At 40.9% G+C, this 26,647-nt stretch overlaps 1 long non-coding RNA gene across 1 annotated transcript in view; it reads left to right on the top strand.

Moving 5' to 3' along the window:
- LOC116567477 overlaps positions 1-26,647 on the top strand; it is a 122,113-nt gene extending 95,466 nt beyond the window's left edge. The window contains exons 2-4 of the long non-coding RNA XR_004276228.1: positions 22,875-22,943; positions 23,835-23,909; positions 26,527-26,647. This is a non-coding gene — a long non-coding RNA (uncharacterized LOC116567477). The remainder of the gene's footprint in view (positions 1-22,874; positions 22,944-23,834; positions 23,910-26,526) is intronic.

Here is a 26,647-nt window from a genome sequence, read left to right as displayed (position 1 = left end):
ACTGTACCATATGGTCTTTTTTAGAGATACAGATGACAGATGCTCTTAGTTTGTGCACCAGAAGACCACTGAATGATTAGAAAGGAGTAGAGAATCCTTTAAGAATATAACATTATGTCCTGATCCTGGCACATTGACTAGGAGGATAAGTCTCACATCTATACTGGCAAAATTCTGAATCATTTCAGTCAGTGAAAGGAGAGAAAGATGTTTCGGGTTTTCAAGCTCTTACTCTTTTCACTTCCATCTACTAGAAGGTGTTGTAGAAGTAGAGCAAATGGAAAAGTCAGCCATTTATGAAACCAAATGGGTTTTGTCTTCCTCCATCTCATTCCCCCTTGGTTCTGCTACTATTTTTAAATTTATTAAAAAATCTCATCACCTGGGGTGCCTGGGTGGCTCAGTTGGTTAAGCACCCAGCTCTTGGTTTTGGCTCAGGGTCCTGGGATTGAGCCCCAAGTCTGGCTCTGCACTCAGGGCAGAGTGTGCTTGAGACTCTTTCCCCTACCCTCGCCTTCCCACTCTGCTGCTCCCCCTGCTCGCTCGCTCTTGCACGCTCTCTCTCACACATGCTCGCTCGCTCTCTTTTTAAAATAAATAAATAAGATCTTAAAAAGAAATCTCATCACTTAACTATGGGTTTATCATGTTACTAACTCATGCAATCCATTTTCCACTGTAAAAAAGTTTCTTAACACTGGAGAAATTGTGACAGTCAATGGGACCGAGACCGTGAACCATTTTATACTTCTTAATATGATCCAAACTCTTTGGAGAAACTCTGGCCTCTGGCACAATATTTTCACAGCCATAAGAGTTCAGTTTCCTGTGATCTCAGTGGTATTTAACAATAAATCCTGAACTACATGTTTGGTAAAAGCAAAGGGAAAATGGATGTCAAGTCCATTAATCACAGATGAAAAAATTTTCTGGGTTGGAATGTCAACCAGGCATTAGCTGTGCCTTGCACTATAAAATCTATTCAAATGACCTCCTGATTAGGTCAGCTTGTCCTTTTGCCCCAAGATATTTTAAAAACAGAGACTGGCAGTTAGAGCTATATTCCTTATGACACTCCAGGCTGTACGTAGTAGATATTTGGTCACAAGGACAACTATAGGCAACTCCGCTGTAGCGTTTCGCAAGTAGCTGTCAGCTTGACCAAATCACATACAAAATCGATATCAAACTACATGTTCTGTAAAGTAAGTATGACCATTAGATGAGAAGTGTTTCAGGGTAATTCAAAATAGTCTGAAAATACTCATTTGTAACTGAAGGATTTATTTAAGATTGACTTGGTGAAAAGTAAAAGTAGGCAAAACAGTGTTTACTTCTTATATTCTCGATAATAGGAAGCACTAAGAAAAAAAAAGTCTGAATTGTACCCATTAAAATTGATACGGTAGAGAATCTGATGTTGGCCATAGTGACGATATTGGAAAGAGAGTGATATTAACTGCTAACCAATTGCAAGTTGCAAATGCCCATTTATAAATTCCTGGTGTAAATGCACATCCTCACAATCAAGTGCATTTACAACCTGTGAATCACTGAAGACTTGGGAGGCAGCCCCTCGTCCCTGGCAGATGCTATCCACATTCCTCAGCTCTCCTGGTGGCATTCAGAAACACAGGCTGCTTCTGGAGAAAAAGAGAATAAAGACTCCAAAAGGCTCAGATTAGAGCAGCTTTGAAATGGAATGCATTTTAAAAATGTGCTTTAGTGTGGCTGTAAAATGATGCTATTGTTGTGTTTGTCGTACTTCTGTTAAAAATTAGGCCATTTATACAGCATTAGAGACAGTGAGGTAGGAGGGAGAATTGGGAGATGCTGGAATGTTTGAGGATATTCTTTTCCTTCCTGGGCACTGGGAAATTGTGCAGCTGTCATTCACATTAACAGAATGTAGAACATTAGCTGAGCAATACCAGCATGACCTCCTGGGAGGAACCAAGACCACTTTGCCCATCATGTTAACCTCTTGAGTGCCACATTTGCTAAAGGATTTAATGTGCACGGAGGACTTAGAGAAAACCATTAGTGGTAAATATGATTCTACAAAACAAGATGGCTAAATCCAAAGCATGGGAATATCATCATGTTGGGGGACGGCCTCTGTGGCCCAGCAGTTCTGGTACCCAGAAGACAACCATTTTACTTCCTGCTGCGTACATTCCAGTGTGAAAATCACTCTGTCCACCTCCCCACCATTCCCAACACTCCCATTCTCCTTCAGCCTCCTCTTCATGCACTCTTGGAAGACCTTTGGGAGACAGGGAACTGCACAGCCAACCTATTCTGATCTGTGCATTCAATGAATGTAGTTCACGCTTCACCTTAAGACCCATTTCTTTCAGAGTGTTTTTTTTTTTTCTTTTTAAACTTTTATGTTTATCCTATGCATGTCCTTCAATTCTAAGTTTGAAAATAGATGCAGTTCATTTTGGGGGACAAATGATTTGCTTGTATTTATTTTTAAAAAAACATCTGGCATTCAGGTGCCTGGATGGCTCAGTCAGTTAAGTGGCTGGCTCTTGATTTTGGCTCAGGTCATGATCTCAAGATTTTGGGATAGAGCTCCATGTTGGCTCCACACTCAGTTTGGGGTTTGCTTGAGGTTTCTGTCTCTCCCTCTGTCCATCCCCCTACTTGTGTGCATGCATGTACTCTCAAAAATAAATAGATAAATCTTTAAAAATATATATATTGGGTATCTCCAGTGAACCAAGAGCTTTGTGTGAAGTTCAGCATGAACAAGTACAATTTCTGTCCTAGAAGATCTTCCACTGCAATCACAGCACATTTGTTTGCAAAGCAATATATATATATATATATATATACACACACTTCTTCCTTCCCTTTCCCCCCAATTAGCAGAAAAATATGTAGAACACTCCATTCTCTACCCCAAGGATCATACATAGATGTATTTAAAAAATAAAATTTTGATTAGGAATTGGGAACAGAGAGTTCTTTCTTTAACAAAGAGATAGCTCAGATTGAACAAAGTATTATTCTGCTTAAGAGAAAAATTCATATTTAAAGAGTCGAACCTCCTCACCTTATGATTCGCTCTGCTTTCTTAATTTTCAACTGTTCAGCTCATAGGTATAGTCACTTATTTATCAAATTTTCTTGAATTTTTTTGTTGTTCCCCACATCAGAAACCCCACCATTTAATGGAGAAGAGAGGCATAAATGGAATGTTGTAACGCTAGTTTCTATCAGAGGAGAAGGAAGAAAGTGCTGTAGTGGCAAAGAAGGCACAAACTAACACGAGTTGGTGAGGGGGTGAGAGATGTCTTTTTGGAGGAGATAATACAACTTTTCCAAGTAAAGAAGCAAGGGAAGTCTAACCTAAGCAGTAAGAACAGCATATACAAAGACAGAGAGGCTAGAATAGTCTTGTAAGATTAAGAAAATATGGTTATTTAGAGGCTTCTTGAGAATCAAGCTACAGTGAGGTAAAAGGAGTGGGAAAGTAGGTAGGAATGCGAACTAAAGAGTCCTGTAAGGCAGACAAAGGAATCTGAATGGCTCTTTTGGCAAGAGGGAGTTAGGGCAGGTTTTTAAGAAAACATGGCAGGACCAGTGTAACATTAAGAAGATCACTTGATAAAAAGAAAGATGTTAAAGTAAAAAGAGGTGCCATCTTTGTGATGTTTGGGAAGTGATGGATGGCCAGCTGTGATTTCATGAGAATAACCTAGAGAAGAGGTGCCCAGATCCTCACCAGGACAGTGGCAGTGAGGCTGCAGGAGAGTAAGCACATTGGAGAGGCTGTCAGTAAATATGTTAAATAGGAAGGGGTGACTACTGTGATATGAGGTGAGGTAGAGAAAGAAGACAAGAATGATCGTAGATTCATCAGATTACTCAGTTGGCAGTTGGTGGTACAGGGCAGAAGAACAAAGGAAAACAAACAAATAAAAAAAACCCACCACTGTCAAAAGGAACGTGTTGGGGACAAGGTCATGAGCTCGGCTTGGGCGCTGTTGAGTTCTGGATGTCTGTTGGGATCTCTAAACATCTGCCTAAACGAAACTTTCAACAGAGAACCTGTCACTATATCCCAACACACCATGCCAGTCAGTTGAGAGTTCTGCTTTCTGCATGCTTCTTTGGTGCCCCTTGTTCCAGATCCAGGTAGCAAGATGAGGGAGAAGTAGAAGCACCCCATGAGGGGAGAAAGAAGGACTGGCCATGGCTTCCGTTTGCTTTCAAATGGCACTAACTCTCAGGTAAGAGAGTAAGAAACCAAAACTCCAAATTGAGTTTGGAGCATCAAATACTAGACAGTATCAGATATTTTGATTACAAATATGGCCAAGTTTTTCTATTCCAGTGACTTTGGGACTTTTTGTTGGCTAAGAGTAATAAGAGGGTAACTGCAAAGTCATCCAGTGGCAGAGAAGGAACTAGTGACACAGAGGAAAGTTGAAAGGACAATGGGTGACAAAAATAGAGTGCATCGTAATCACCATCTCCAAGCCAGGAGTCAACACAGAGGAAGAAAAGAAGACTTTATGCAGAAGCTTGAGTCACACCAACATGTAAAGAGCTGACAGAAGACAAGCTGTCTTTGGAGGAGAAATTGCTGGGGAACAACACCCTCTACTTTGTTAAGCATTGAAGCCTCATAGCAATGGCTTTTTAATACCAATCATCGTTCCAGATAAGTAAACTAAAACATAGAGAGGGAAATATTAGCCCCAAGGTCACATAACTAGCAAGTAGCAGAACTAGGATCCAGAGCCTGAGCGATTTGATCTCAAGGCCACTATGCTAACTATTCCCTAAACTTTCAAAAAATCACCACTTTGGAATTACAAGAAAAAATCAATAAGAACTGAGTAATACTAGAACCAATAATATAATGTTGAACTTTTCAAAGACAAGGCTGATAAGAATGTGATGCTGAATGAAAGTACTACAAATAAAATTGGTGTAGAATTCAAGATACTATAAATCCTCAATGCCAAACTGTAAACCTTAATAACAAATGTGCCTTCTTTCTGAGGTTTACCACACTGTAGGCTGATGCCCAATTCAATGACTGAGGTCAGCTGGAGATCCTGACTGATGTTAGTGACTTGCTGTTCTTGCTGTGGCCCTGGAGGAGGTCTAAGGAGACCCTGTTCATTGTTGCTCCCGACACCTTATGGCCCCTGTAGGCTTTTTTTTTTTTTTTTTTTTAATTTGTGACTCATCATTACAGAAAATCCTCATAAAAATAATTTTACATTTGGGTTTCCATTATGTACTGAATGAAGACCTTTAAGCATTGTATTCAATAACATCCCTCCCCCCGCGAAAACCTGGTTTTTATGAGTTACTTCACCTATTTATTTATTTTTAGGCTTTTATTTATTTATTTAAGAGAGAGTGAGGTTGAGAGCACAAGCAGGGGGAGAGGCGGGCAGAATGAGGGGGAGAAGCAGACTCTCCGCTGAACATAGAGCCCGACTTGACTGGGGGCTCCATCCCAGGACCCTGGGATCATGACCTGAGCCAAAGGCAGCCTCTTAACCAACTGAGCCACCCAGGTGCACCTACTTTACCTATTTAAAAACATGTTTATAAGCAAAACTGATTTGAGAAGCTGAAGATTCACTTACAGTTTTAGTTTTCAAATAATGATATGTAATAAGAAGGCCATAGCCCTAACTGAAAATGAGCACTGGCGAGATGAATTTCGGTTTGAGAACAGGAGGCTCCAGCAAACATTCAGCAGTGGGAGCCATTGTTGGGGAAGATGGTCATGCAGTTAGTGATTGTTTTTTTTCTTTGTAAAGACTCTTTTTTGCTATACCTAATCTTCATTTAAGTTTTAGTTTTGGAATTTTTTTCTGTGTGTGATAGAAACAACATATAGAACAATAAAAATAAGGTTAAGTTGTTCTTTTGGAAGGAAGGCTGATTACTGAAGTGAGAGAAGCCAGCCACAGCCCCAAACTGCAGGATTGTACTGTTCAACTGTAAATAAAAATCTGTAGCATCCTGGTTTTGTGCTCTCCTGTATTACATGTCCATCCTTTCTGTTTTTGCAACTTTGCAAATGCCATCTTATTCTAAAGAGTGCCTTATCGATAGAGCAATTTTCCAGTAAATTGAAATCTTCCCTCTCCCTTTTAATCTTCTCTCTCTCCCTCTCTCTCATTCTCTCTCTTTCCTTCTATCTCAAACACACAGACACACAGACACACACACACAGAGACACACACACACACACACACACACATACACACACACACAGACATACACAACTATATTAATAGTATAGAAAGGCTGCTTTGCCTGCCATTTGCCCTGACCACTGAAGGAAGACTCTGTACTGACCCTAGTGATACTTGTTATTTGATTTCTTAAATTAATTTTTTATTTGTAATCTCAGGTTTTGTTGACCTTGGAGAACTCTCTGAAAGATCAATCTGAGAACTGATTTCAGTGTGTAGACAGGACTATGGAGAATAAGAAATAATAGTGTAGCCTGATAGGTCAAATTTTGGATTCATATTTCAAAGGTCAGAAGTGCAAATTCCATTAAGGTTGTACTTATGATAAAATTTCCTTTAAACCCTTTTTTTTTTTTAATCTTTAGTTTGAAAATTGAGAAGATGATCTATGATCCAGACTATTTCCCATACTGGGGAAAAAGAAGCTAAGTTGTAAAAGTAAATATAATGATTATGACTAAAAATAAGATCTTTTTACACTGAAACTTCATTGTTCAATATGAGACAAGGGTTCAGAAATGATTGGACAAATTTGCCATTGAAAATACTCCTATGGAAAAAATTAGGACCCTAATGTTACCAACAGAATTTCTGCCAGGCTCTTGATGTGATAGACTAGTTTGGTTTTGCACAAACTCTGGGATGTATGTGTGTGAATTGGCTCAGGAAATCTTGGATGTGGAGTGATAGCTATATTATTTTTTGACAATTCAGTCCATAACCTTCTGACCCTGGCCCCCCAAAATTCATGGTCTTCTCACATAGAGAATACATTCATTGCATCCCCACAGCCCCCAATATTACATCTACTCTAAAATCTAAAGTCCAGTGTCATCTAAATAACATCTAAAACAGATATGGGTGAGGAGATGTGTGATATGATTCATCCCGAGGCAAAATTCCTCTCTAGCTGTGAGTCTGGGAAACCAGACAAGTTCTGTGCTTTCCAAATACAATGGTGGGACAGGCATAAAATGGATATTGCCATTCCAAAGGGAGAAATTGGAAAGAAGAAAGGGGTGATGGGTTCCCAAGCAAGTCAAAAATCCAGCAAGGCAAATTCCATTGGAACTCGCAGCTTGAAAAGAATCCTCTTCAGCTCGAGGTCTCATTTTCTGGGCCAAAGCTGGTGGCAGCTCCCCTCCCACAGCTCTGTGGGCAGCCCTGCCCTTCCCTTTGAGGAGACACTGGACGAGGCGAACCCTGGCCCCAGAAACAGAAGAAGTCCCCTATCTTTTGAAAGCTAGGAGGAACCAGCCCTGACCCCGGACTTTGGTGGGAGAAGCAATGTCATAACCTCTGAATCCCTTTCAGGGTCATTCTTGCCCCTCCTTAAGTAACGGTGCATGTTTATAGCTCAATAGACTTATGGTCCCACCTGATAAAATCCAAGAAATCTGACAGGTTTCCTTCATCCTGTCCTGCATGCTGTCTCCCTTGGTTCAAACTGGCATGTCTTTGCTGGTATAATCCTGGTTTCTTTTTATTGAGCCTGGCTATTGGCGTTCTGTTCTGAACATGCTTGCTTTTCTTTCCCTCCCTCCCTTTTTTTTTTTTTTTTTTTTGCAATATAGACAGGCTGAGAATTTTCCAAACCTTTAGGTTCCTTTTTGCTTAACACTTCCTTCTTCACTTCCTCTTCATGTCTCTTCTCACATTTTACTCTAAGCAGTCAAGAGGCTTCAAGTTGCTTCTTCAACACTTTGCTTAGAAATCTCCAAAGTTAAATCTCCAGTTTCATTGCTTGCAAGTTCTGTCTTCCACAAAACAGTGGTATGCACTTTATTACAAAGACTGCCTTTCATCCAATTTCCAGTAACACGTCCCTCATGTCCATCTGAGACCTCCCCCCAAATTGTCCTTAATTATCCATGTTTCTAGCATGCATCTCGAAACTTGTCGGGCCTTCACCCATCATCCAGTTCTGAAGCTACTTCCATGTGTCTCGGTGTTTGTTACGGCAGTATTCCACTTTTGGATAGCAAATCTATCTCAATCTCATCAAAGCCTGATTACCTTTCAAAAGCCCATCTCCAGATATATCAAATTAGCAGTTAAGACTTCAACATATGGATTTGGGGCAGTGGGTGGGAAGGGTGGTGTTGCTGACTCTGTCCATAGCAAGAGAGAAAAGGAAGGGAAAGAAGCACTTCTTCCTTTGGCTGTGACTTCCCTGCTCAGCTCTAGTTGACTCACATCATCTGTGGATGAGGAAGAGATTAGGAGAGTCCTGTAATCACCCATCTCCACTCCTATTCCTGCAAACACATGCTTTGTTGATTCTATCGTACTATGATCTTGAACAAATTATTAAATGGGCCCAGGACTCAGTTTTCAGGTGTTCTTGAGGCTGAGTGAATAATGGCAAAGGCCAGGCAGATAATAATACATGGGCAGAGCTAGACCATAAAGGCTTGTGGCAAACCCGATAGTTCATAACCCAAGATAGCTGTTCAAGTGGCTGTTCGAGCGTCAGTTCATCTGAAATGTCAGAGGCCAAATTTAACATGCTAGGCAAGAACTGACCACAACTGGACTAGCTGCTCAAGATCGAGCTAGGTAAATTAGCTACAGATACTATATTCTCCTACTCTTCCCATTCCCTAAGACTCCCATTTCCTAAGGATCGGGAAGCTTGTCTCATCCTGCTTTACTTAAAATATTTATTTAAGATTCTCTGTGGTTGTGGTCAATAAGATTGGATCCTTTTCTCCCATAGAAACTTCCTTGAGATAGTAAGACCATATTGAGGCAGATCAGATTTGGGAATATGGTAAGTCAAGAGCACTGAATGAATTACTCAACTCTAATAAAGTCTTGGCATTTAAAGAAATATGTTATTACAGTTAATTGGCTGGATCTGTATCTTTTGTAATACTGTCTTTTCTTGTTTTCTGATCAAGGAATGGTGATCACCTTCTGCTGTTGTCACTTCTTTGTTTTGTAGGAGAATCTTCATGTGGGGGTGGAGAGGGAAACCCATCTGAAGGTCATTTGTATATTCTAAACTAACAGACATTATGGGAGATCAAAGGACCAGATTATTGATGTCCAAGTTGATTGGCTTTACTGGCATCATGATTCCAGAGCCCCTAAATTGATAAACACAAAAGGGTATTTAATATTGAACATGAACCTTTTGTGCAGAATCAGATGATTATATGAAATGTAGGCTCATTGTCTCTTTGAAAGATTGTGAGATTATTCCACAAGATTTCAGGTCATCTTTTGGGATTTTATTTGTAGTTAAGTCTCTCTTTTGAGTATTTTTATGCCGCTTATAAACCTAAAACCTGGAGCAACTTAGGTTCAAGTGAGTGGGTTGTGTGTGTGTCTGCGTGTGTGGGGTGGGGTGTGTGTGTGTGTGTGTGTGTGTGTGTGTGTGTGGTGATAGTGGTGACTGGATCCCACAAGGAATTTTCTTGTTGGCATCTCCACTGTGACCTCCTGGGGGCAGGATTGTGCTTCTCAGTCTTTTGGTTCCCTTGGGCCTGGTGATGATTACCCTCCTGTTTTTTTCTGGGTTATAGCAGAATCCAACAGGAGGAATTGACTTAAGGAAAGGGGATCCAGATCTTAAACTCTGAATCACATTCCTTAATCACAGACTTGCTGGGCCTCAGCTCCATGCATCCCTTCTCTGGATCAGGTGTCCCTGGGGAGTACTTCTAAGGATTGTGTGAGCTTTATTGTCCTATTTGCGACTTCCTGTCTTCAGGACTCCCCTCGGGCACACCAGCCCCTCATTCTGTGGCTCACCAGTTATCACTCAGCGAATGGCCTTCTGGCTGTGGCTGTGAATCCCACGTGGCTTTGTGAAGTCCTTAACTACCAGGGGCTTACTACTTTCTATTCTAATTCATCTTCTAAAAGGAGAAAAGGTTCCTTTTCCCTTCAGTGTTTATCATTTCTTTCTTTTTTTTTTTTTTAAAGATTTTATTTATTTATCAGAGAGAGAGAGAGAGAGAGAGCGAGCACAGGCGGACAGAATGGCAGGCAGAGGCAGAGGGAGAAGCAGGCTCCCCGCTGAGCAAGAAGCCCCGATGCGGGACTCGATCCCAGGATGCCGGGATCATGACCTGAGCCGAAGGCAGCTGCTCAACCAATTGAGCCACCCAGGCGTCCCAAGTGTTTATCATTTCTTAGGTCATGGTACAGGCAGAGCTTGCTTGCCAGAGTTCTGTTCACTGGCCCTAATGGAGTATTATTTCATTTTATTTGAAATTCGGCATAATTTCCCTTCCTTGAGTTTGGGAGACAAATAAAGGGGTTCCGTATAGGACTGCATACAAATCATTCTTCCCAACCAGTGTCCTTTAGAAGGGTCCTTGATGGAGTGGAGAAATCCCCAGTCTTTCTTCCCTCCAGCTGATTTATGGCGCTGCCCTGCCTCCTCCCCTCCCCTTTCTTGCCTTTCCCCCTCTTCCTCTCCTTCCTTGCTTCCTTCTGCCCTTCTCCCATCCTTTCGTCCTGATGGCTGATGGATGTGTGCAGGCCAGGCTTTGAGGAAACAGTTGAGACGTGACCCCTTGTTTGAGGGGAGCTGGGGAGAGCGAGAGAAGACCAGGAAGCTGCAAAGAAGCCTTGGGAGACGTTTACCTCACCAGGCCGCCTCCCTAGAGAGCGCCGTTCACTAATCTAGGGCACTAAACCCAGGGCCGGGCTCATAAGCATTTGGCTCCATCCCTTGCTGCCTGGGAGACTGGAAGCTTGGAGGTAGTTTTCTTGCTGCCAGACAGGATACTTTTGGAAATTAAACCTGAGGGGAGAAGCATCAGTAAGAGAGGGGGTTGGGGTAAGCGCTGTTTCGTTTATTTATCTATTTTTTTCTATTACAAATAACCCAGAACAAAGTGTGTACTTTAAGATGAGGAACTAAGGACAAAATGTCAGCCCTGTTTAATTTACTTGTTTGTCTTTGTCGGTTTCCATGAACCCTTATTATTGAGTCCCCGTAGTACCATTTTCTAATTAAAACATATATATGGCTAATGAGTTTTCAGAATAATAAAGCATTTATAATAGTCTAATGAAGGGCATTCTTTTCATCTTTATTTACTTAGCAGCATAATCAAGACCAACTTAGAAAGGTTAGATGTGGTCAAAAGAAATTTATGAAGAGTGGCTATTAAGAGATAGAGCATATGTATGCCGACTGTGGTTAAATAGCGGTAAGTAGGACGTGTTTATTAAAATGATGCAGGGATTTTATCCCTTCATTCTTGATGTCTCTTAGTACCTGACATTATACTGCTACGGTTTCCATGGAAACAGCACACACTCTTCCTTTCAGCTGTCCTGAAGTTCAAGCCCTGCTGTTGCAATAGAAATTCTCAGAAACACCTCCACTTTTATTAAAAACAAAAATACCAAATCTATGCAAAAAGGAAAAGGAAAAAAAGAGGGCAGAAAAAAAAAATCCATCGACCATATTGCAGAAAAGAAATGAGAATGTGCGATATTTTCATTAAGAGGGAATCAAGAAACAATTTACTATGCTGGAGGTCGAGAGCGTCTGTCATTTCCTTCCCCTAAATTACCTTAGAATTGATCCTCCTGAGCCTGCCTTAACATCTGCACCTTTCATTTCTAATGCAATATATTCTACTATTTTTAGTTTTCTGGAAGTATCTCTTTTACTGATTTAACAAGTTGTTTCTCTGTGACTCACAAAAAATGTTGATTTTTGTCTCTAAATTGTGACTTTAATACAGAGAGGTTAAATTTAGGATAGAAAAGCTGGACTAAGACGTTTCACGTGTGTCCATGAGGTGGGTCTTCTGTGCGTAGTAGCTCTTGGTCTGGTGTATGGGCTAAGATGCTTTGGGTTGCAAGTAACAAACAACTTAACTTTGATTGGTCTGTGTTGGAAAGTGGATTCATTGGCTTATTCTATCAAAGCATCCGGGGGAGGCATGATTTGATCTGGGTTTCGGGTCTGGCCCTCTGGGATTTTCTGAACTCTGACCTCTGTGTGCTGATACAGTCCTTGGCCCAGTTGCTTCACTGCAAATTGCCCAAGAAGGTTACTGAGATTACATCAGGCTGCCATTACAAGAGGCAGGAAATGAGGACTTTTTTTTTTAGGATCCCTTATAAAATAGCTTCTTCAGATCTATAGTTCTGATTGGGTCAAGGGCACGCCCCTGAGTCATTAACTAGGTTTGGAAGAAGGGTTACATTGATTAATTGATTGTCCTTGGGCCTGAGACACGTGTTCTCTTCATGGGCCAGAAGGGCTGCATGGCAGGGTATGGATATATCTGTGTAAAACCTGGAGCAGTTACTGAGAGGAGAATGGATAGATGCTGGGGAAACAGCCACATCCACAGATGTTTGGAAGAGAGTTGTTGCGAAGAGTACAATCTCATCATTTTTCCTCATTCCAATTTAACTTTCCCAGTCTATTCCGATTTAATATTGCAGCCTGTCCTCCTAATCACAGTTATCTTGTATGACTCTGCTTTTTTTCTTCTTGTATAGTACTTAAGACTTTTACCATACTATAAAATGAATGTTTATGCTCCTTACTGTTACTATGCTTGTTGTTTATTACATTCATTGGTAATATTCATGGGTGGGTCCCAAGCACTTAGCGAATATCTGGCTTTATAAATATTTGTTGAATAAATGAATGAGTTGGATAAATGAATCATTGGATCTGGCAGATACTTTCTGGCCATTTATTGAGCCAATTTGTTTGCTCTGATTTTTGACAATTAGAGATTGTGCCCCAATCCCTATCTCTAAGATACTATTGCCCAGGGACTTTTGTTCCTGCACATTGCTGTGTTCCTATAAGCAGGTGGCAGTAACCCCAGCCTGACTTGGACATTCTGAGAGAGATTTGTTCCTTGATCCCTGAAATCCATTTACTGGTTTGGGAATCAGAATGGTGGGATATATGAAAGACATGGTTCCATGGTAAGGGCTGTGTATCTCTGCTTCAAGCAGCCAAGATCACTCTGGGCTGGAAGGAGTGCCTTCGAGGAGTTCTCATCTGGCCACTTAAGGTGCCAATGGGGATCTGGAAGCACTTGCCTTCAAGACTCTCTGGACAATTTGAAATTTAATGTCAACTTGAAAGCAAGATGCTGTCCTCAGTTGGGGGTAGAAGCCATCTCTTTTCTCTACGGTAGCTGTTCAGCCAGGGTAACATGGCTTGTGAGCCCCCACAGCAGTTTCTTCACAAAGCAAACACCAGACACAGAGGCAAGTTGGAGAAGGACAGGTAAATTTTCTGTTCTCAACAACCTGAGAACAGGAATGAAACAATTGTACCCCACTCTCATGAAAGAGGCTAAAATTCACAGTGCTGCTTAGCTTGTTGCTAACCCCTGCTCAAGGCATTCTGTTTGCGGAGGGCACATGATACCTTTCAGTTCAGCCTTGTGTGTTAGCCAATCCAACTTACCCAGGTGTCATGCAGCGGGTCCCACTTCAGTCCCACTTCAGTTCTCTCCCACGGGAGTGTTAGAGGAAAGGATTTAGGAGCCCACCCCCTGGAGACCATGCCCCCAGATCCAGATGTAACTTCCTCTAATTATTCCAAACAAATGCCTGTTCTGTGGGCTCTCTTGCCCCACACCTGAAGTCCCAGTGACTCCCAGAGATGACAACAACACTAGTCAGTATTCCCATTGTGTTAGATGTAGCACTCCTAGCCAGGATCCGTCTCACTGTGATGATCATGTACAAGGTTCTGTTTAGATAGTTTCTCCGCCACAATCCTTGACTCTAGGGTTAGATAGTTACCTGAACAGTTGTCCTCATTCAGATAACTACATGTAAGAATCATCTGAGGCCCGGGTGGCATTAAACATGTTTAATACCCTACACGGCATGGACACCAGGCTATCCAAATGGAGGCTGGCCAGTGAGCACATCAGCCCGGCTAAAGAACTACCTCTGTGAGCAGTACTATCAGCCTCCAGTTCTCTTCCCCCTCTGTGGATTAAAGGATCATTTTTCAGAGTTTTCATGATCTCATCTTTCAGGTGTCATTTCAAACTTTCTCCAGATTAGAAAGTTTTTTTCTTGCCCAGAGTTTCTGGGGTACGTGCAAATGGAGAGTATGTCTCCTTTCTACCAGGCACACCGCCAGTACACAGTAAATATGTATTACATAAATTAATAAACCCAGGATAAATTGAGGAAATAATTTAGGAAGAAAATGACATTAGAAGGGACAAGGGGTTGGATAGTTTTTGCCTGCTTGCCGGCCGCCTGCCTGCCTACTTTTTTCCCTACCAGAATGATTTGAATTGACCATCTACATTGAAAAATTCATTGATTGATGGTTTCATTCTTCCATTCGCTTTGTGCAGACCTTTTGTAATTTACTTTTATGTTCAGTCTCTGTTTTCTCTTCCTGTCACTTTGCCCCTCTCTTTTTCACTGTATGCATGAGAGTAATTTTCCATTATATTGTTATAGCAAAGGTCTCTGACAGGGCGGCAGTAAGATGACACAGCTAAGTGATACAGATTTTAATGACTTAATGCTATAATAATTTCTAACAGAAACATAAGTAGAGAAAGGGGAGATGTTTTAAAAGACATCAGAATGGGAAGTGGACCGTGGAAAAGGCGTGCATGAGAAATGACAGTGGCAGAGAAGGAAGCAAGACAGGTGAGGACAAAGTGGGTGGAGGCAGGCCCATAGCATGGCCACTGTAAGGGGGTAAGGGGGAAAGTCACAGAAGAGAAAAAGAGCATTTTGAAGGTATATGAGAAAGGAAAAAAAAAATGACAAAAAGAAAATGTGGACTGGCTTCCTAACAGGGAAAAAGAGCAAATAGGAAATTACAGAAAAAGGACAGAAGGCCTGGCCTGTCTTAGGAACAGGCTTGGTGACAAAGGTAATAGCAAGAAGAATACTTAAGGTAATAATAGTCAGTGAGGGAAGAGCACGGAGGAGCAAGGTGTCTCAGAATGCCCAGGGTAGGAAATTCGCTGCAGAGTACAAAAGGAGAGAATGGAAGGAGTGCAAGCCAGCTGGCCATTATTTTTGAAACCTTGTGGAAGACTATTAGGTTCCTAGGAATTTGAAAAGGGAAAGATACCAAATTTTTATTTTGACAGTGTGATAAAAATGCATTCAAGTAGGTCACAGGGAATCTGTGGATTTGGTGGGCTTCCTTGGAACCAAAGGTAAACCCTTGGCAAAATGAACAAAAGGGCTAAATGGTAAGTGCAAAGCTAACTTGCCCATTGGCTCACATGAGGGTCTCTAAGGACTGTGGGTCTCTAAGGGCCGTGGGTCAGATGTATGCCTGTTTCCATCCCCGCCACCCCCAACTGTGTGAAAGCTCACTGTTTGTTACTCTGACGTTGGCTACAAATCCACCTGTGGTAGTCGAAAGCACTGTTCATGAATGTGAACATTGTGTGTTCTGTGCACACATGGGAGGACTGTGCCTCTTCATCCTTGTGCAGATGGGCATGAACTTGTCTGGAGGGAAGCATTCAAGGTCTTAAGTGTGGTTTTCCATATTCTTTCTTTCCTGCGTTTTAAAATATAGTGTATGAACAGAAAATCTGAGGTATACTAAGGCCAAGAGATAAGGAAACGATCACCTTGTAAAGATAATTTACTATTCCTGGTTCTCAGGAGAAAGAGAGATACACTATGCCACGTGAGTTTACTTCGGAAGCCCTAGAGTGCATCCCAAGGCAGAAAGAGAGGAAGGAACTATGGACAAGAGCCTTTTTTGTGGTTTGCAGAGGAAGGAATGAGTGAGGCAGTGTAGGTAGGCCTAGGGTTGGCTATTCTGAATTGCTTCAGCGGATCTTAGGGCATAGGAGCTATCTCTAGTTGTCTGGTTTCTGGCCTTGGAGTGATTAGGGCAAGTGGATAGTGGTCCAGGTGTGAGAGCCTGACAGAAGAGGTGGTTGTAGGGGCGTTTGATTGGTTTTTAATTGAGAATGTGCCCTCAGGAGGAGGATGCTTCCCAAGGAGAGGGTGACAAGAGAGACAGGAGGCCAAAGCAAGGTAACTCAGGCATATTGCTGGGTTTCCCAGAACAAGGCATGTCCATTATATGCATGTAGGGCAGGAGTTAAAACATCAAGTTCACAGAAGCTAGAAACAGGGCTAGTATGCCCTGCCTCAGTGACCACAGCTACACATTCCCAAACAATCAAAGCAGCTTGGAGTGCTGCTGCTCACATCTCATACCCATTGTATGATTTTGTGTGAATGAGAAATAAATTTCTGTAGTTACAAAGCCACTGAGATTTGGGAGTTATTTCTACTACAGCATAACCTACATTAACCTGACTAATGTACCACCACACCATTCGTGATGGGAATTCAGGGAGGTTACACAAGTAAAACACTCCCCGACGTAGTCTCAACAGTGTTAGCTATTATTATCATCCTTTGCTAAAATTCTTCTTCAGCTTATTCTGCTCTCTTACTTGTTTTATGGCAGCTGATAAATTAATATCTATCTCAAATAAGATCAGCTGACTTGTTATAGTATATAGCTATGTGCTTTAACTTCCTGGTCATATTTATCCTCAGAATGAAAAGGTAAGGTAGTTATTTCTATAATAACTAATAACAACAACAATAATAATTATGTTACTATTGTTATTTTTACATTTTAAAGAAAAAGAAACTGAAGCTCGGAGAAGGTATGTAACTTGTCCATGGTCACACAGTGAGTAAGTGGCTGCATTAGGATTTGTTCCTGTCTGTCATATTCCAACACCTGGTCCTAACCACCATATTATACCACATTACACTTCCAGGATGCCTTACAGATTGGACAGATTCCCACAGTGAGATATTTAGCTGAAAAGTCTGTAAAAATAAAGAACCCTTTTGGCACAGAAACAGCTGTCCATCAGCTTCACTGTCCAGCTTCCATTTAAAGGTTCCCTCGAAGCAGCCTTCTCTTTAATCCCTCACCTTGGGAGAATTCAAACATTGACCCTAAGGCTGGGACAAGATTGTAAAGTTATCCTCCCCAACCCACTTCTGTGTTTCAATATGGCCGCTTCAACCTGCTTCCCATTCTGCATTCTCCCTCCCACCTGCCTTCAGTCCCTCCCCTGCTCACTGCTGATTGACTACTTCCTTGTGCCATTCCCACCTCTGCTAGAGAGGAGGGAAAGTCAACAACCACTGGCTCAATCTCCCTGAAAGCTACCCGTGGCCGTGAGAAACAGCCCTGGACGGTGGGCCACAAATGAGGGTCTTTTGGGAACAATGTGTCACTTCCTGGTGAAAGAGACAGCACAAGAGGAGACATTTCTGATACCACCATTTTCCCCTGGTCCCTTCCCTGAAAACAGTTAGTGATACTTGAAGCCATAGAAGTCATCTTACTACTGTGAGGCAATGAGCATAAGGATAAAAAGTTAAGGCTTGTCAGTGACATACCGAACCACTGGAAAGAACCTGGGTTCAGTTGTTATCACTGAGCAGCTATGCTAAAAATAGCAGCCACTGCCCCCCCCCCCCCCGGCCTCTTGTTATGTAAGAAGAATAAACCTCTTTTTGTTAGAGCTACGGTTGGTAGGGTTTTTCTGTTATTGGCAGCTAAATGTGTTCCTAAATTATATACTGTATCATCATAAATCTTCATATACATCATAAAATACCATACTTGGAATTTATCCTCATTTGCATATCTAGTTCCCAGTTTTGGAGAATTTAGATTACACCACTTTAACTACTTTAAATAATCCTGTGTTGAACATCTTTGTATATAAAGTCTTTTCCATATTTATGATTACTTTCTTTACTGAGGATAGAACTTCCTGGAGTAACTTCAGGCTCTTGACACATATTAACAAAAAGCTTTACAAAAAGTTTGCACTGATTCTCAACATTTTGCCTCCTGTAAAACAGCATATTACATGGACTCTTACTTGTTTCACAAATAAAGGAAGTGGATAATCTAAGCAAATCAGAACGAAACTCTGCATTCTAAGCTTTGTGCATTTTCTTCTTAGAAAAAATCCTGCCTTGATGTGTGTTTCAGTTTGTTTGAAAAGTATGAAAAAAAAACTTTCTATAAAATGAAACATTAATATTATGTAATGGTTGTCTGTGAATGGGTCTTTCTTACATTTGTCAAGGTAGATGCCCCAGTGAGCGGTTGCAGATGCATTAATCTGAGTGAAAGACTAGAATGGAATCTCCCAGTGTTTGTGTGGGATCAGATGTTGGCATGCTATTTGAAGCACACAGGAAGGGAACAGGTGAAATGGGTAGAGTTGGGAGATGTGGGCCTGGTGCATGTACCTTCAAGGTTTCCTCCCATGTATTATCTCACTTTATATTTAAATGACCTCATTATTGATTCCATTGTACAGATAAAGAAATGGTAGCTTGGCAATTTAAATACTTTGCCAAGCTCCCAGAAACAGTGACACTGCTGGCATCTAGCACAGATCTGTCTGATTCTCATGCTTCTGCACTTCCTATGTTTCCTCATTTCTAAAAATGAGGAAAACAGTGCATGGAGAGGTGGCAGGACTCGCCGCGTGCAGAGATGGGTCTAGAACCCAGTACTCCATGCACCTTACGTTCCATGCTTTGACCTCCCAAGGGAAGCAGTGAAAACATAGTGAGTGAGATTTAACAAAGACACAGCCATTACCGGTATTCTGATTTTCCAAGTGACATCCATGTCACTGTTGGCCTGTAGTAGTTAGGTCACATGTCCCTCACCCAGTTTGGGGGATGGAGTTAATCTGATGAAACATCATTTGTGATGATGAAGGATTTTCTCGAGGAAAAGATAGCTGAGGGAGACAGTACTATGAGCCCACGTGGTTAAAATGCTGTCCTACGTCCAAAGATCTGGACTCAAGTCCTAGCTCCAACCTGTGGTAGCCAGAGGACCCTGGACAAATTATTCAAATCTCTCAGTGTCTCAATTTTTCCAGCTTAAAAATGGACATAAATAATGGCATAACACATGAGGGTTTTGTTTTGATTTTTTTTTAAAGATCTATTTATTTGACAGAGAGAGAGATCACAAGTAGGCAGAGAGGCAGGCAGAGAGAGCTGGGGGAAGCAGGCTCCCTGCTGAGCAGAGAGCCCGATGCGGGCCTCAATCCCAGGACCCTGGGACCATGACCTGAGCCGAAGGCAGAGGCTTAACCCACTGAACCACCCAGGTGCTCCAACACATGAGGTTTTGGTGAGGATTAAATGAGACAAAAAATACAACCGCTGGCATGTACATAGTAAGTGCTCACTAATCAGAAAAGTCATAGATTGTGATGACTTTGTAACTGGATCCATTCCCTTCTTCATGTTCTTTATCCCTGCACCGAAAGTGTCTTTCACTTCTCTGGTCACCATCTGACGGAATGCCTTGAATCTACGTTCTGCTCAACAGACTGAATGGAACTTAGATGTGCTGATTCCAAACGCTGTATTTGGAGAAGGGTGTTCCATGCGGAAGTTTTAAAGTAAATCAGTGGATTTCTAGTTTGCCAGCCTCCCTTGCAGTGGGTTGGGGTCATTTCTACCTTAAAGATATGATGCAAGGTTTCAGCAGAGACTTTTTGCTCTTTACCCTTTCTTCATACTCAATTCAAACATCTTCAGGAGTTTCTAACTGCCTGAACCAACTTAAGGTTCTGCTTCGTACATTCAGTCACCAGATATTGATGTGACTACTTCTGGCACATGAATTATGTGTAGATGTGACATGTGTGCTTTTGGATGAGCACAGTTAGGAAGCAGCTAGATGCCCCTTCCCTTGCTGAGATGAAGCCACATCTTTCAGGTGGTGTAGCTATAAGATGCACAAGACCTGTACAGGCCACAGTGGGCTTTATGTGAGTAAAAATAAATATTCATTATGTTAAGTAATTGAAAGATTGGGGTTGATGTGTTACCAAACAAAAATTAGGCAAGTGGTTCTCAAACTGTGGTTCAGGAACCCCGAGGTATCCCTAAGGCCCTTTCAGAGGTTTGGGCAGGTAAAAACAATTCTCATAACCATAAAAACAAATCTCATAATCATATAATCAAATAAAAATTAATATTTTAAAACAAAATTCCTGTTTGTCTTTCTCACTCCCTTTTCCTGATTGCAGAGCAGAGCTTTCTGCAGGCTTTGTGTGACAATGGCCTTGCTCTGATGTCTAATGAAATGTCTCTTTGTGTATTCTTATGTTAAAAAATATCTTTTTTAATTTCTCATGTAGCAAATATTAGTAGGTATAACCCATATAAACAAAAGCTCGCTGTGAGTCTTTAATGATCTTTACGAATGTAAAGGGGTCCTGAGACCAAAAAGTTCAAGAACCACTGAACTGGTCTACTTTGCCTAATACAGAAATTATATGTGCAATTTGGAGTGGGATGTGGTGATTCCAATCTTTTTTAGTCTTAAATTTGATTTTTAAAGCTTTCTTTGTGAAAGAAATACAGAATAAAAAATGAATGCATTTTTAATTCAATAAAGCTCTTGATGAAGTAGGTTTTTTTTTTCCCCAGCGACTGAAAAAGATTGGGAGTTGATGGGATAGTCAGAGATGGATGCAGAATTTGAAAGCTTGGATCATAGAAAAATTAATGAAACATAGCAGAAGGAATCGTACAGCAGGCACATTTTATTGCTGAGCATGTTAGTCAAATATTGGTTGATAATTTCTACCCATAACATTAGCAAGAATTTTAGTGAATAGAGTATGAAAAAATAGGCAGGTAAGTTTAAGAGGCTGGCTGTGCTCTAATTAATTATTAAATCAGAGGAGCTAAGATTTTGTATATACCTACTATCTGCCAGATCTTTTATACACATTAGTATATATTAGTAATAAGTACTAATCATTATAACCCATAATAAAGAATTTTTATTATAACCTCTATCTTATAGATGAAATTGACACTATTAGAATCAGAAATTTAACTTGGTATTTTTTTTTACCCCAGTATCCTTAATTTTTCCATAATGCCACGCTGTCTTGATAAGCTTATCAAGTCAGAGAAAACAGGGATGCAATCAATATGGGTCAGGGGAGGAAGTCATGGCATTTTTTTCTAATATTTTGTTTTTGAACAGTTGCCCCTGAAATGCCATTTGTGCCCCAAAGATACAGTTCAAGTTTTCAGCAAAGACTTGTTGCTCATTTCCCTTTCTTCAGACTCAGCTCAAACATCTTCAGTGGTTTCTCATTGCCTGAAACCACTTAAGGTTCTTCTTTGTGCAGTCAGTCACCAAATATTTATTGATTTCCTATTGCATAAGAGACACTGTCCTGGATGCCAGAGATACAACAGTGAACAAAACCCACAAACATCTCTGACCTCTTGGAGCTTACATCAAAGAGGGAGGCTGAGAATAAACATGATAAATAAATGAAATACATATGATAAGTGCAAAAAAGAAAAAAAAAATCAAAGAGGATGCCATTCTCGACAGGGTGGTCAGGGAAGCCTCAGTAGGGAGGTGACCTATAAGCAAAAGGCATAAGAAATCGAGAAGCTGTGGATGTCCAGAGGAAGAACCTTCAAGGTGAACAGAATGACAACATGAAGGCCATGAGGTAGGGACTGTAAGAGCAGCAAGGAGGCCACTTTGGCTGTAGTTGAGGGAACGAAAGCTTGCCCAGCCATTGGAGGAATCTGGGGCTCTCCTGTGAGCAAGTCGAGGCCGTTTTCACTATTGCGAGTCAAAGAAAGACACGATCTGCTTTGCAGTTTAACTGAATCACTGTGGATCCTGCACTAAGAATCCCATGTGTGTAGGAGGGGAAGGCAGAAGCAGGGAGGTCTATTGGGAGGATGTTGGAATCCAGGTGAGAGATGATATGGCTCTGTCTAGAGCGTAGCAGAGAAGGTGGGGAGGAATGGTCAAACTCTGGGTGTAATCTGAGAGTAGAGTCAATAGGATTTTCTAGTAATTGTCTATGGGTTGAGAAAAAGAAGAGTCAAGGATGAACCCAAGATTTTTGGCCTGAGCCGCTGGAAGGAAATCAACCAGAAGGGGAGAAGGCTGGAGGAGGAGTAGACCTGCAAAGAACACCAGGCGGTTTTAGGACTCAACATTGTGATGCCTGTTAGACTTCTTGGTCTAGATGGTCTATGGGCAATTGGAATGTGCATGTGTGGAGTCCAGGTCATGTACTGAAGACACAAACCATGAAGTCATCGGAAAAAAGATGGTGCTTAAAGCCACGAGAATAAAAGATATGAGTGGACAGTGGAAGAGGTCCAAGGACTGAGCTCTGGGCTCTATTACTGAAATGGGGGCAGGTGATGAGGAGGAAAAAAGATATGGAGTGTGAGATGGAGCAGTCAGTGAGGAAAGAGCTCAACCCATCTCTCTTAGAATCCCATTGTCCCACTTACTTGCCCACATGGTCCCTGTGATCTGGCTATCCACTGCCAAATGCTCACAGTGGTTCCAGTCTCCATGCCTCATTAACACGGCTGCTCTGTGTAGCTCGATGCCAATCAGCTCTTTCCTGACATAATTTGGTGCTGGTCTGTCTTCAAGGACCATTTCAATGCCTTTCTTATATCACTGAGTGTCTCCCTTTTATCTGTACCCCTTACCACGTTTTAAAAACAACTCGTGTAGCAATGCCATATTTCTCCTATTACAGTCCTTTGTGTACATGTATGTTACTTCTCCAAACTATGACCTTTTTGTAGGCAAGCGCCATGCCTTCCCGGAGACGGAAGAAGATTGAGCGAGATTACATCTCATTGAACAATCATTGGGTAGGTATGGACAGGAGGAAGATACAAAGAAGCATTGGAGGTTTTATTCTAAATAATACCTTCATTGTTATTATGTGTTGCTGTGGGAACAAAGATTACACTTCCATAATAGAAAGTGTAGTGACTCATCTGCTTTTGGTATAGGATGGACCTCACTGCTGTACTGTCTTTGGATTTAAAAATTCTCCTTATATCAGGTGATCAAAAAGGAATTTTAAACATCCTCCCAAAGCAGACATAACACTGAAACATAGTAATTCTAATATAATGGGAGATGCAATTCAGTTTTCCATTGATAAAGACTTCCTAATTCTGGAGTGATATCATAAACTGGTGACCTGGGATCCAAAACTCAGGTTGCAGACACGCATTTGCTTTGATTGCAGGGTTCTGTGCCCTCCTGTGGATGTCAGGCACCTCTGCTTCACACTGTTTCATCCTGGGCTGCTTTACACGTTGACCTTACCGGCTGTCGCAGCTCTTATGGCGGTGGATCCCAGCCCAGCAGTAACGTGGGGTGCCGTGTGAACGTGAACGAATGCTGCCTTGCCATTGTGGGAAACAAGAGACTGTCAGTTAGGCTCCTGAAGGCATTTGAGTGGGTGACCTTTGTTTAACTTAATAAATAACATGTAACTATTTTAATTTTTTTTTTAATTGAGTCCTACCATTGGCCTGGTAAATAACGTATCTTCCTTGTTAGCTGGGTTAGAAAAACCACTAGAAATGAACAACAAGGAGATTCTGACCAGATGTAAGTAGACTCAAAACAAATAAATAAAAAAGGACAAATGTAAAAGTTGAAGGAAAAAAAAAGGCTTATTCAGGAATGAACGTTTTTAGTTTTGATCTTCATTACTGACTAGCTTGATTTTCTTGTTTCCACTTTAGGCTCTTTCTTGCCCTGGAGACTCAATGATTTTATGTCTGAAGGTTCATAAGTCACAAGATATCTGGAATTAGGTGGTAAGTCTTTTTCTTTCTATAGTGGGAGCCTATAAAACCTCAGCAGTTTGTATTGTAAGGCAATCAAAATTAAATGGAGTCTTGCATAATTGGCTCTCTCTTTCTAATGTTTCCATAAAAACGAAATACTATAGACAACCCTCGAAAATGTTGAGGCCTTTTTCTTCCTAAGTGTAAAAGGAATGAAAATTCCTTGGGAACACTCTCTTTGATATCTATCTACCTATCTTTGGTAAATATAGATATTTGGTAAATATATATATTTCATTATACCTATATATATATACACACATATACATGCACACAACATATGACAAGTAACGCTTTTGGCTTTGTGTGCATACTATAGAGGAATCCAAAATTTGGAGAATAATTGGAGTAATTACTCTTCTTAAAGATGAAATGTCAATGGAAAACTTTTGGACAGCTTGAGCTTTAGAGCACCAAACTGATGATGGATCATTACTATTGTGTGAACTCCCTTCAAAATATCTCTGAAAATAAAAAGGATGGGAGATAAGGCCAGTGAAGCCTCAGAACTTTTATTAAATCACCCATCTTTTCATTTTTATATCTTAAGAATAGTCAGTTCTTTCGCTGCTAGCACAAAATGACCCATATGATGTGTGCAATGGGTTTTCTTACCCTTTTATTATAAGAAATATCTATCCTTGCTTTTCACCTTCTGGGGGTTTGGATCCTAGAACTTCTAGAAAACTGGAAAGAAATACCTGAAGGAATGATGGGAGTTGACTTGGCAGATCGGGCCATGGTTTGGGTGAAAGGCTCTGACACTGAGTTCAGAATTCTTATATTGAAGGTAGGTATTATTTTTAGAATCAAACATGCTGCTTTAGAAGAAGAAATGGAAACATGTAGTATCTTTCTCCTAAAGTGCTGGCACTTGGGTTGGGCCAAGACAGCATTCATAGGAACAGCCTGGAGAATGCAGCTGGGTAGGAAAATTGGTTCAGATACAGTTCCTAGCAGAAGTGAGGCTCACTGAAGATGAAGACGGAGGGTGTCAGGGTAGGAGATTGTTCTCAATGTAGGGAGACAGCCCAAAGTATGGCACAGAGTACACACCTTGGGAACCCAATGGAAGCTGCTCCAGGAGATAAAAACAACAGAGAAAGTTCAGGTGTAACAAGGTATGAAGAAAATAAGGGGAGGGGGGCAACGGGGAGGAATTAAAGAGACTTACACCTGGAAGAGAAGGCGAAACAGAATTAAATAACTTGGGAAAATAGCTGACATATCCTAATGAAATGGCTACTGCTTGATGTATCATGTCTGTATTTTCTGGAATTCTCTGCTATACAGAGAAGGGACCATATAATATGTTGAGTAAGTTTCTCACACCATCTTGCTTAGTTATTAAGTCAAAGTAAGTCAGAAGTCCTACTGCAAGTGGAGTGCCTAGGCCAGGGAGATTAAGGTTGTCTTCTAAGGTACAAATTCTGTATTACAAAGGTTGAGAAGAGGCGGGTGCCTGAGTGGCTCAGTTGGTTAAGCGTCTGACTCTTGGTTTCAACTCAGGTCGTGATCTCAGGGCTGTGAAATCAAGCCCCCGTTGGGCTCTGCCCTCAGAAGGGACCCTATTTGAGGATTCTCTCTCTCTCTCTCTACCCCTCTTCCCACTCACACACTCTCTCTTTGTCTAAAATAAATAAATAAATATTTAAAAAAATTAAGAAGAGGATTCTTGTGAAATGACTAGAGGGTGACAATAAACCCAAATAATCTATGGCTTAAATATCAGGAATACATAAAAGGGAGAAAACAATTATTTATAAACTTACCAAAGTTTCAATATTATTGGAATGGCCCAGAATATTTCCTGTATTTTCAAAAATAATTGTTAATAGCATTTGAGAAAGGCCAAGAAGAGGCTCAAGATAGAACAAGGTAAGAGAAAGGTGTGATTTTAGGTATAATTGGTACGTGTATGATTTGGCCATTAGGAGAGAAATTGATAAAATTAAATCCTCTGTCTATAACAGAAATAATAATGCAAACAGGGCTTAATTGGCTTAATTGAAAGGGTTCAGACGGACACAGCATAATTGTGGAGCACTTTCTGAAATGAATAAAATTACCACAATTTCATACATAAAGTGGTGGAATTTAAAACTAACAAAGATGTGGCTTACAAGGCCCCCAAATCACATTAGTCCATGTGCTTATTATAATCGGTAGAAGTACTCCTTGTCTAAACAGAGAATGGAGCTATAAGATATAAGGTGTGGAGCCGGTATGTGGCATTTTAACTGCATCATGTCCATTTGAAAACACAAGACCCCTGTATTTGCAATGTGTTGAAACAAGTCGATATTATATCTGCAAAACCTTCAACATTGGGTAGAATTTTTCCTTCCCTCCCCATTTTAGGAATGTTTCTAGCAATGTTTCAGATTAAAGAAGTAGAATTTATACTAAAAATTTTAAATGAAAGTTTTACACTTATATATATAAATATATAATGTCTGGATGCTCTTTTCATTGATATGTGGAGGGATGGGAGAAAACACTCGATACTTCAGAATACAACAGAAAAGCTTAATGACTAGATTACTATAAAACATTTGAAATTTTCAACATTATTATTAACTTCTAGGTGAATAAAAGTTCTGTCCAGCCAGTTCTTCTTCCAGTTAATGACAAAGCCACCTTGGAAGGTATGAAAGACTGAGTCAATTTGAATCCAGGAGGAATATCAGAGGAGGAAGGCAAAGACT

This window comes from Mustela erminea, chromosome 10 (assembly GCF_009829155.1).
Source record: "Mustela erminea isolate mMusErm1 chromosome 10, mMusErm1.Pri, whole genome shotgun sequence".
NCBI classification, from domain to species: domain Eukaryota; kingdom Metazoa; phylum Chordata; class Mammalia; order Carnivora; family Mustelidae; genus Mustela; species Mustela erminea.
The sequence above is the reverse complement of the archived record's forward strand: the minus strand, read 5'-3'. Positions and strand labels throughout refer to the sequence as shown.